The sequence below is a fragment of the Haemorhous mexicanus genome, chromosome 6 (genome assembly GCF_027477595.1).
Source record: "Haemorhous mexicanus isolate bHaeMex1 chromosome 6, bHaeMex1.pri, whole genome shotgun sequence".
Lineage (NCBI taxonomy): Eukaryota > Metazoa > Chordata > Aves > Passeriformes > Fringillidae > Haemorhous > Haemorhous mexicanus.
Window position 1 is genome coordinate 53,038,695 of NC_082346.1, and position 12,537 is coordinate 53,051,231.

A 12,537-nucleotide genomic window follows, 5' to 3' on the forward strand; every position below is an offset into this window, starting at 1 on the left:
AAAGCCTTAGATATGTGAATTGGTCGAGTGCTAACCTGTTAACAAAAGGAGTAGAAGGGATGAATTCTATCATTTCTCATAAGTTATTCTACTTAACACATTGGCCAAACAAAACAAACAAATGGAGAGCTCTGCCTTAGTCTTAGACCTTTAATGCGTCATCAATATTTGATGACTACCTAATGTCTCTATATATCTGGACAAAGATGATAATTTGATCACCTGGCTTCCCAATTTCAAATTTCCCAAATGCTTTCTCCTACATTCATCAAAACACACTAGTAGAAAGTAGATGCAGTTTCAATATCCTTGTTTGGTTTTTGCTTTTGTTTTGTTGAGGGTTTTTTGACTTTCGTTCTTAACATCGCTAACTACTTACAAGAGAAAAAAAAATAATTTCAATCTTCTGCAATAAATGGGGTGAGAATTTCCTAAGTTTATGATATTTTGTCCTCAGCAGCAAGATGAGAGTAGATATGTGGCTGCTTCAGACCGATTTCACGTTCTACCCTTCCGCTGTTGGCTCTGTTTTAATTATTCCCCAGGTTCCTAAGTTTTGGTCTCTTTCATGCTGCTTTGGGTGTACCTCAAAGAAGAGAAGTGTTGTTCTTTCCTCTTCAAGTACAGATGAAGGTGCATGGGACAGTCTGCATTTCTAAGAAACAAGAAAACTCTACAGGAGAGAGAACGAATACTTTTCTTCCAGGTTGTCCAACCCATATTTCAAGACACAGGTTATCCAGGGTGACTGCAGTATGGTATGTTAGTTTACACTTATAAATGCTGTATTTTCTGGGCAGTAGACAGGTATTATCCCTCTGGATTATTTTCCATTATCCCATCTGAAGCTTGACTCCCTTAGACGTAGGAAAAATAGGAAATAAATCTTTATTGGTTTCTATTTCATCATTCCTGTGTACTAATCCTTTAATCACGTAATTCAGCTCTCAACCTTCTGCACCAGAGACTGCCTTGCCCTCAGATGCATTGTCCAGACACAGAAACTCTGATCAAATTTTTGCCTCCTGACATGCCCTCAGAGCCATCCTTTCTCGGTCCCCTTAACAGCATATGTGTGTGTGGTTTCCCATATTAAAACTTCTGTACTAGCGAGCAAAGTGCCATCCATCCTCTGGCCTGGACCACTAAAGAATACCTCACCTTGTTTTTAAAATGTTAAAATCTATGTGAGATTAAACAGTGCATAAAGGAAAAAAAAACATTTTAAATCAAAGGCACACTCCAAAATTTGGTTCAGAGCCTCTTCCTTGATTTGATTAATTATTTGGGTGTGAATTTCAATTGATGCCATAAGTGAAATTCAAATTAATTTATTATAATGTGAACAAAATTAGAATCACATCACAGCTCTGAGAAAGAAATAAGGTTCTATCTCTTAGTAAAAGACAAACTACAGAAAATTTTAACAGCTCACAAATTATACCTGAATTAGATTTCAGTTATGATACCGATAATAAAAGTAAATTATTTATCAACTTTTATTAAATCTTCATGGTTTCCATCACCTGACTTTCATATACACAATTACTATGTGGAATCTGTTACCATATTTTGTTTCCCTTTCTCACTTTAAATATCACCCAATTAGTTCATAGCTCCCTAAAATAAAATGGAAGTATAATCACATGCTATTAAAAATAATAAGAATCTCACCTATATTTAATTTATATCCATGCCTTTTTTTCCTTATACCTGCCATATCAATAATTGTGTAGGCACATTGCTAGCTGTCATGATTGTGCACACCACTTGAACAATCCATTCCCATTCTAAAATAAAATTCTAGCTACAGTGTTATTTTTGCACATTTTCTTAAGGCATTTTAAGATCTAACCAGGGCATTGAGACCAGCATATGACTTAACTAGAATAGCAAGTGTGTTTCCCATAGTATCTTTCAGCTGTCATTAAAAAAAAAAGAAATCCACATTTATTTTCTTTTCCATCTGGGATTATATGACAAAATGATCTCCTGCATCTAATCAATTATTTTTCTTCTATATCTTTTGCATTTTCCTGCAGAACTATTTGCAAGTGTAACAGGAAGATCCTTTAGAGATAATCTGGTGATTATTGCAAATTCAACCTTGGATGCTGTAGGCATTAAAAGATGAAAATTGCCTGAAGACCACTGTTGTACAACAAATCTGTACCTCTGGACTCCTGTCCTGAGGTGAAAATGCAAACCAGAGAGATATTTAGAATCATTTTGACAGTTCATAAAATTAAGCAGGGATTAGGGATTCTCTCAGAAATAAATAAATAAAAAATATAATGCCACAGGGCCCAAACAATGTTAATCACATCTCCTTGCAACAGGTAGTACTGCAATCCACTTTTGGGAAGAAAAATAAGTTATATAATTATTTCTAGCATGTATTTAGCACTTATGATGCCAATTTAAAAATTTGAGCAAGTTCAATTTAATACAGATATGTATGATACATACACCTACATGATTAATGTTTAAACTAACCATTGACTTTAAGTTTATACAGTTATAGGTTCATATAAAAATGTTGCATATCTGTGTATTCTATTTTCTTCTCAATTTTATGGATTAGCCCTGATAATACAAACACTTGAACATATGCTTAACTTTACATAATGAGAATGTCTTGCTGATTTTAGGATAACTCTTGATCTACATGAATTTAAGCAAAAGTCTAAGAGTCTACTGGGAATGTAATCTGTGGTGCCAGTCATTTGAAACACACATTTAATAAGAGAAGAATTGAAATAACTGCAGCAGACAGAGATGACTTTGGTTCCTGCTGTGTTGAAGGCAGGTAAGCAGCGAATATGGCTAAAATAATTCATAACAAAAAGCTGTGCAGCTGCGCAAAATTACATTTGGGGTGAGCATGGAGTTTTACAGTTACCCTCCCAAAATTCCCCACCCACTTCACAGGCTTTTTAGTACAGTTAAAAATATCTCATTTTCTTTTTCAAAACTGAAAGGCAACATTGAGATACTAAGCAACTGTGCTAGTCCGCTCACGAGAGCGCATAAACTTTCCTTTCTGGATGAAAAGAACTTTATCAAAATTCATTTGCACAGAATTTATTATTAAATTTTATTAGATAAGTGTCGTGTTTCAATATATTTGGAAAATATTCAAGTTAATTTAACATTTTCTAGCAAACTAAAAGTCCAAAATAAAATAGTTGCATTGCATTAAAAATAAAGTAGAATAATTGAAATACTTTTCAAGTTTGACTACAAGCTAAAATTTTAGTTACTGAATTTTGAATATATTTTTAATGATGTAAATACTTCTTTGTAATAGATGTTAACAAATTTCCTGACTCAAAATAGAAAAAAGAATCATTCTTTACATAGTACAGTTTAGGCATTTGAATTATAATTAATATCCATCTTTAAAAAATTCTTCTGAAAATTACTTTTCATCCCACTTTACTCCAGAATGCTGACTGGAGCTAGAATAATACATCACACAAATGTTGATTTAAATATTTAAACAAATTCACTTACTTTGGATTTACATCCCCTTTGGGCTCTACTTTCCATGAACACTCTGATAAATAAACTTACTGTAAGGAGGATCTGCTGGGATGACAAATTATAAACAAAAATTGCGGAATACATGTGGGATATGAATTTTTGAATTCTAATCATCAATTGTTGCACTAGCAATTAAAGCTGACTGGAGGACAATAATTCCATGCTACATTAATTTTCAAGACTTCATGTCTTCGTGTCCTGTTTTGTTTGGTTTGCTTTTGTTTCTTTTCCTGGAGAAAGTGGTGTAACAGCCAGGGATACGAAAAGACCCAGACTGAAGTCTTTTCTCAACCTGAATCAAAAATTACTCGTTTTCACCACTGATTTGTAGATGTGATTACTCAGAGTTAGCTAGAGGAGGAACATAATCCTGGACTTTTTTGTGTCCAAGGCCACTGTTAAACCACAGGGTTGTCAGCAAAGCCAAAAAGTCTGTTTTGCTCCTTCTCATTCTCCAAAATATTTCCATTCAGATGAATTAGGAATGTAGCTTTCAGAGCTGAAAGGGCTGAGATAAACTTCTCCTGTCCAACACGGTGGTATTCAATAATCACCACTCCCGAGGTGAGGTTGTGTTCCCACCCCCTGCCAGGTCTGCAGGGGGCGTGTCCTCCACTGGGATTCATCCTGCACAGGTTGCCAGGGGCCCCGACGTGCCTGGGCATCCCTAAGGACTCCCCGTCACACGGGGACACGCCGCCCATCCTGTTGCACGGTTGATCATCCTGAAGGGCCAAGCATGGCTGTTCTTGTTGCAATATTGCTTTGCTCTGGAAGAACAGGACTGAGAGGAGATAGAGGAACTAAATGCTACAGGCAGAGAGGCTGGCCTGAGCTCCTCATCTTTGTCAGCCACCTCCCTTCCCTGGAGGAGCCAGGGCTTGCACATAGCAACCTCTGAGTTGAAAGGCTTTGAGGACAGACAAAGCAAGAGAAGTTTCATCTCTTCTCCCCACAATTTCCTCTGTCTGGGCTGGGTTCCCAGAACAAAGAGCCTTTTCAGCATAGCTTCATTGTGAGATGATACATGGTGATGCAAATGGTGCTGCTGTTTGTCACTCGCTGCACAGCCCCATCCAAATCATGATCATGTCACTCAGTTTCAATTCAACCAACATGAACTCTTAGTTTCATGGGGCAATTCATATATCTCTGACCCTAAATTCACACAACACCTCATAAGTGCAATGTAAAGATCCCTGTTTGCAAACAGACTTTTTTCCAAAGGAATTAACAGGGTGTAGATTTTTTCATATGTGGGGATTTTTTTTTTTATTTTTTTGTTTGTTTTGGTTTTTGGTTTTTTTTTTTTTTTTTTTTTTTTTTTTTTTTTTTTTGGTGTCCCTATATGTTAGGAGAGACTTAAAAAGGGCTTCACTTTGGATTTTATCACTGGTTGGACAAGTAGCCATAGTGCCTTCAGCAAGCAGACTCTGGCTTTTGACAAAGCAGCTGGCACATATCTAAGTCATTTTAGCCAAAAATTACATCAATAGCAAGTTCTTCTCCTTATAGACAGCTGGAAAGTGAGCTTTGATTTATTTTTATTTTTGTCCTCGGGATAATGGTTTCTTACTTACTTATGTCAATGGTCAATAGCATAACAAATCCTTCATCATGAGAATGTGTGTATCACTTTTCAACAAACCCTGGCCTTTTGAGGTGAAATGATATACTACCACTTAGTTTCAAATTGACATCTCTCCTGGTTGCCAAGGCAAGTTAATTTGCAAATCAGCATTTTGCATGAAGCTTTTAAGCCAATCCAGCCAGGCAATGGCTGCCATTGCTGTGCAATTAGTGTCTAAAGCACTTAAAATTACATTATTTAAAAAAAAAATCCAGAAAGATCAGTGATTTTGTTCTGTACGTGGCCAGAGACTGTGTTGCTGAATGAATAGCAGATCTGGACTTAGAAAATTATAGCAAGGCTCCAATCTGATTGGAAAGGAATGAAGAATGTGCAAGTAATGACACTGGCAGACTTGAAATGAAAAATTTTAGTTTCACAGTTCTTCAGAAACAGAAAATACACACCCCCTCATAATTAATTCACAAACTGCCTGACTTAGATACCACAGAACAGTAGCAAGTGACAGTTAGAGGAGGAGAACATAGTCACTGCAATTGGATTTATATTCAGTTAAGGCAGGGTTTTTTGAGCACAGAAGCGAACTTGAAAATGGCCTAAATTTCAGATTTTTACTTGAACACTGTCAAGGACTTGCAGACTCTGGCTCTCATTTTGGTTTTTGAAGGCAGAGTCAAGAGAGAAGCATGTTTTGGGGAAGTGTTCTTTTTGGAAGACATTTTTAAGTTGCAATTTCATCCATCTTTAAAAATGTCTTTGTTTTTTTGGACCTCTGGCTTGACATCTGTTAGGTACCAATGAAAAAAATTTGGATGTGAAAAAGTAAAATAGGGGCTATTTTAGAAGAGAGTCTGTTTTTAAGGCAGGCAGGTGTCTGGAGAGATAAAAAATTAAAACCAAATAAGTAGCATACAGTTTGTAATGGACTAAATGTATTACACCTATTTTGATTTCTTTACATTGGATTTTTAAATCCTTATTTAAAACTGTCCATACATTTGTGTCTTTTTGTTTTGTTTTTGGTTTTTTTTTTTTTTTTTTTTTATGTCAGCACAGATGTGGCCTTATATTCAACTTCACTTACCACTAAATATCTATCAGTTATATACTACAAAGATTACAAGCTGTTCATTAAAGTGATAAGACTCACAAAAGTATAAAAGCCATCCAGTACCTCAGCCTTCCATGAGTCTGAACACCTTTCTAGAGTCCTTACTAGCCAATTTACTTGTGTATTAGACATCTTGGATGGACTCTGGCTGTGTAGAATCTCTGCAGCAAAATTCAGGGAAAATTTCCCCTTCTATTGTCTTATTTGCTCCTGACAAATTTTCATGAGGTAAGGTAGGGGGAGAACTTGCATCACAAGTATCACCAGCATCTGTCCACTTATTCTCCAGCACACATCTGGTAGCATTACACTGGTGTGTCAGAATGAGCACAAGCAGGTACTGTAGAGCAGCTGACCCTCTGCTGTCCATAGACTAGCATGCCTCTTGATAAGTCTTACATTTGCCTGTAGGTTTGGTCTCTGCCCATTCTCTCTTTGCAGGTTTTTGTTTTTTGTTTGTTTGTTTGTTTGTTTAGTTTTGGGGTTTTTTTTTAATGTAGAATTCTTTGTCAAACTAAATCCATAACCCAAGTGAGATGTAGAACATCACGGAGAGTGACTTGGATCATCTCCAGGAAAGCCAATTAACATCAATACTGTAGAGAAGGGTAGAAATTGAAGCAAATTGGGGCCAGGCTGTTTTCACGTGGACATTTTCCCTGTAGCAGACACAATGCTAGCTGCACTAGCTGGCAAAAGACAAGGTTTGACACTGTTATAAGTCCGTGGGTGCTCGGTCTTTATGTCGTACTGATGCACATGGTTGACATGTCAGGGATATGTGGAAAATAAACTGCCCAATCTCTCTGGGCCTAACAGTTTACAGACCTCAATGATATACTGTAAAGGTGGTGCTGTTGACTTCAAAAGCAGTAAATCAAAGTGCCACCAGAACGTGCTGACAAAATTAAGCAATCATGATTGAACAAGAGAACAAAAGCTGTTCTGTATAAATAGCTATTTCCTATTCAGGCCTCCTAATATTTAATTTATACCCTTATTTGTCTTTTATGAAATTGCTTTAATTCTGAATGGACAATAGGTTCATAAAGCAATTAACAGTACAATCATAAGGGTCTTTAGTAATGCATGTAGTTCCAAAACTAAGCTTCATTAAGAAGCATTGGATTTGATATCATAAAGAAAATCTTATATTTTATCACAAGAACACAAGGGATTGTTAAATAGCAGTTGATTCATGTTATACTTCATAAGTGACATCTGAAAAGGCCAAAAATAAAATGAGTTTGTTGGTTACAGCTCTTTTAAATTCTGTCAGGTAGAATTTCCTTCATTCACTCACAAGGAATGATGTCTCTTTGTGTCCTGCAGCTCAACAATTCTTGTGATTGATATTAGTGCAGATACAACCTAAAGGTATGAATCTGAAATCCAAACTCTGTGAACACCTTAATATAGACCTTGACAGTGTGACTTGACCCTGTTTATTTTGAGTATTCACAAACCTGAGAGAATGATAAATTTTAGTTTGGAACTAGATTTTATGGATTAGTGTGTAAATGGATTAGTATGTATGTGTATCTACTTTGCTCTAGAGAAGCACATGAGGCTTATTTGGTATTTGTGAGAGTGCTTAAATATTCCTTCAATCCAGACTCCACATTTATGTCTCATAGATAGCACCCTTATCTTCATGGAGGAAATAATCTGAGGAGACCTTTCTTCACCAGTAGTCTGCCAAAAGTTACTCAGGCAACTACAACTTTTACATGAAAATGAGAAACAATGAGACACAATCCCCAGTCTGCTGATGAAATTTAATAAAGATTAAAGGCTCACATTGCCTGCCTTGGTTGTTCCAGTGAAGATGTCAGCTGTCACTAGCAGCTCCTGATGTACAGCATATCTGAAGCTGATTGGAAGGGCCAAGAGCAGAATGCAGAAACCTACTGCAGTACCAGTAACTGCATACTGATGCACTCATTCCAGGATTGGAAGTTAAAGAGATGGTAAATAAACCCCCTCACAATGCATTGTCAATTTAAATTGCTAAAAATCTTTTCACTCCTTCTGAATCTTTATTTGAAACACCAAAAGTAGAATCAAACTGAGTCATCCCCTGAACAAAAATAGGAACCAGCCACTCAGTCATCTCTTGACCTGCCACAAGTAGATCCCAGTTTCCTCCTGTTTGTACAGCATTAGAGCCCTTCTCCCAGTCTGCCTTTTTAGGTGATGGCATGCAAAGAGGAGCTTAGCAGAATAGCAAGTTTCTCAGAGAAAATGAAGGAGGACACAAGACAGTGTCCTAGTCATAATACAGCTGTGTCTGTTCTCACCCTGTGCCATTGCTTCTGTTCCACCACAATCAATTTTTCCCTGTAAAAAAGCATTTGAAATGAGCTTTTAATGTTATCCCTCTTTTGGCAATGAAAATGACTCAATCACCCTGGAGTTCCTGATAAGGAATAACAAAACAAAAATACAAAAATATAAAGAAGTTAAAATTTAAAAAGTCCAACATTTTAAAATACCTTATAGTTCCTAAAACCACCTGATATCAAAGAATTTGAAAATGACACCTCACTCTCATGATGCTCACAGAGTGCTCTTCTGCTCACAAGGAGTCCATGGGTCAGTAAAAATGTAGGTATTATGAGTGACAGTGGTCTAGCAGAAACATACAGGTCACTCTATACCATTTCTCTTCCTGTCCAACAAGAAATGCTAATTACAAGCTCTCTACCCCACTGGTGTTTTAGAGAATAAGTTGGTGTGAGACTAATTTTCCTTCATAGTTGATATTTTTAAATTTTTTCCTGTGCAGTAAAGAGAGACAACTATTGCCATTTGACCACTTTCTCTGTCATCTCAGGATGAGACAGGAAGTTGAGAGCTGCCTCTCTACAGCAAATAAATGAGTTTCTGCAAGCAAATGAGTTTCTCCACCTCAAACAGGCAAAGCTAGTGGTCTGCAAGGTGATTATTTGCATTTACACCCTGAATCCAAAACTGTCTGACCTTTCTCAACTCTCCCTAAGGTTTACAAAGTTTAAAATGATCCATTCGGACAAAATAGCAAGGGAAAACACCAGAAAACTTAGGAAGAGAAAGGCGTTCTTTGCGGGTCAAGGATGTGGTGCCCTGGTGTAATCCCAGCCAAAAAAAGAAATCAATAGCTCACATAGTTCTTGTAGGACAAAAGGATAGTTGTCCGTCACAGTTAGCTAAACATGTACCTCTTCAATGCTGGACATTTCTCTCTTTCTTGTCTCACTGCATGTCTGTGCTTTTCTGTGTGCTCTATTCCTCTTCACTGTGCCATCCTCTCCCAGGTTATTCTGTATGTGCTTTTCTCCCTGTTCCCAATTTCCCATGCTCTGCTGGCTCGGGTTTGAGTGGCAGGGAGGAATCTGCAAGCAGGTGTTGTGGAAGTGAAGCGTGCCATCCGGCCAGTACATTAGGTAAAGTAGCATTCCCCTGGGAACCCTAATGCTTACAACTGCATCAGCCCCAACTGTTTCTGCAAGAAGAGGAAGAGCCCAGTCCTGACCTCTTCTGACCAGATGTTTTAGAAATGCACCCATTTTTTACCATATATAATAGCTGTCAATTTATCAAAACTGTAATAAGTATTAACACAGCAGAGTCTTTAGTTACAACCTAGTAGTAACAAGCAAAAGAAATTAAGGATATGGAAGAGATTAGGTTTGAGTTCATGGGACCATATTCAAAAGTAGTTTAAGAAAATTTTCAAGTTACTCTTCTCTGTATAATAGATATGACTGGTTTAGACATGAATGCATTAAAAAAAAGATCATTTTCGTAATGATCTATGCCAAAAATGTTCAGGAATCTGTACAGACTAGACAGAAGCAAAGAAGCAAGACAGCTAATGTAAAAACTCATGCTGCAATGAAAGCAATTGAGTTACAGATTTTGATGCTTATTTGGAAACCCTAAACCTTCTGCTCTGACCTGTAGAAGGAGGGAATCTATATTCCACATACAAGAGGAAACTATGTTCATGTCCTTTTATCACTATCCCTTCCAAATTGCTGAAATGGGAAAGAAACATTTACAAAAAGCATTTCTAAATGAGCAAATATTCTGCTTTTCCTCCTTCTCTTACCCCTAATTTATAGCCCACCAAGAGATCACCAATTTTCTTAATTTTTTTTTTTAAACAAATACCTCTCCCCAGCATAAATATATGAAAGTAATAATTTGCATTATCATTTTAAAGAGCTGGGATTTCATTCTGTCTCTAATGTCCCAAAGGGGTAAACACATTTATTCTTTCTTTTGAGAATCAGTGGAATTACAGGGAGCTTGCACTCTAAGAAGTGAGAACAGAATGGGGTGTCGAGGGGTTTTGATGGCTAAAGCTTCTGCATTCCTGAAGCACTTAGTCAGGCTTTTTCCTCCACAATTGTAAACAATAGCTTGCTGATAACCAAAATGCAAATAACCAGAATGCTGTGCTTAAAATTAGAATTTCTTTTTCTTACTGTGATGGTCTTGTTGAGCAATAAGGTTTTTTATATAAAATAGAAACACTGCAGTAATAAAAATATTTATTAATAGTAGCCATACGGTAAAGGTTTTAATTTAAAAATAAACTTTTTTCAGCATTATGGTTCTGCATTTGCTTTTTCTGACCAAATAAGAAAGACAGATTTCATTTCATCTCTTCATCTGTGTTATTTGAAGGAAACATTTCTTCTCACTGCATCTTTTGCAGTGTACAGTGCCTATCTGTGCATACAAAGCATCCCATATGGTTGAAGTAGGCTGGAGGGATTGCTACTAACCATATTTTAAAAAGCAGATGTTACTAATCTTCTAAATATTACCCCCAAATGATGTCACTTGTGACTGACAACGGTTGGGCTCATCAATCCCTTCCAATGTCCTTTCCATGGAACATGTAAGGAAAAGCAAATTTCCACCAGAAAGCATGGCTTTGAAAGGGCAGAGCACTTCATTATTGAATAATAAGCAGAACGTCAGTTCCTACTGGAAGAGGTATCCCTATACTACAAGATAGAAGGAAAAGAAGTTTGTCTGCAAAGAGGCCATTCAGGTAAACTTTTAGGAAAGCCATTTTAGAGTCAGGCTGCACTGTGACAAGCTGGGGTTTTTAGCTCAAGGTGCCTCTCTGTGCCATGCAGTAGACAAAGGCAACCTTCTTTTACATTTATAAAAGGCTTCTTTACAGGTTTGCCCAGGAATGTAAGCAGGTGCTTCTGCATACAAGGCCAATGTCAGTTCCAAAGTTGGTTTTCAGTCAATGGCACTTAGAGTAGTGAGTAAACAAAAATGAAGGTTAGCATTGAACATTTTGACCACAAATGGCACAGAAATGAAATATCTGCTAGTATTATTCTTGAAATAAGTTTGAAAGCATTTTATAAGCAAGGTTTAACTTTTTTATAGCAAAAACATAGTGATTTTTATCATTATTCTTATAATTCCCTCTAATTACAAACCCCAGAGACTAGCCACCAGTTCAGATGTGAGCTAGTGCCTTTCTGAATTTCAAGAAGGATGCACTCACAAAAATTTGAGTTATATCTTCATGAAGAATCAATTAATGTAGTAGTGGTTTATAAATATGATGTATCTCAAGTTCAGTTCTCTGTGTTCCCTTGCAAGACTCACTATAGGTCTTTTCCATCTGATTTTTATTGTTACCATCCTAATATTCTTCCTTACAGGTACTGTGCTTTGACAACTCTGCCTCTTTCCATACATACTTCATGAAGATATTTTCATTAATAATATTCAGCAAAACTGGTTCTCAGATATTAAGAATTGCGTCCACATTTTGGGAAGGGTTAAATAAGAGCACTTGCCTAAACACTATGGTATAAAAGTTTATATACCAATCTGTATTTTCCTTTTAATTTTTTTTATTATTTTTAACATCTTTTTCAAGGGTTTCATTGCCTGTTTAGTTACAAAGACTGCATGAAGTCCTAGCTCTTTTAAAATATTTGGATAGAAAAACTTCTTCATTCCTAACTGGAACACTTTTTGGCTAAAATGTGATCTAAATGCTCTATTACAGCAACTTTTGCCTGCACATGCAATTAGTACCTCTCTCTGTTTTTCTTTACACACATCTATTTCTCCACAGCCAAGGAAACAAACTCTTACAAAGGAACATGACAAGACATTTCACCCTCCTGTACCTTTTCATTGCACAAGCAAGGTGTTTTGTTTGGAGGCAGATGCCTTGTTCTACAATTGAGGTTTCACTATTTTTATATTTATACTTTCTATTTTTCAAATAAAAATTGGTATGTCTATAATTTTCAATAAG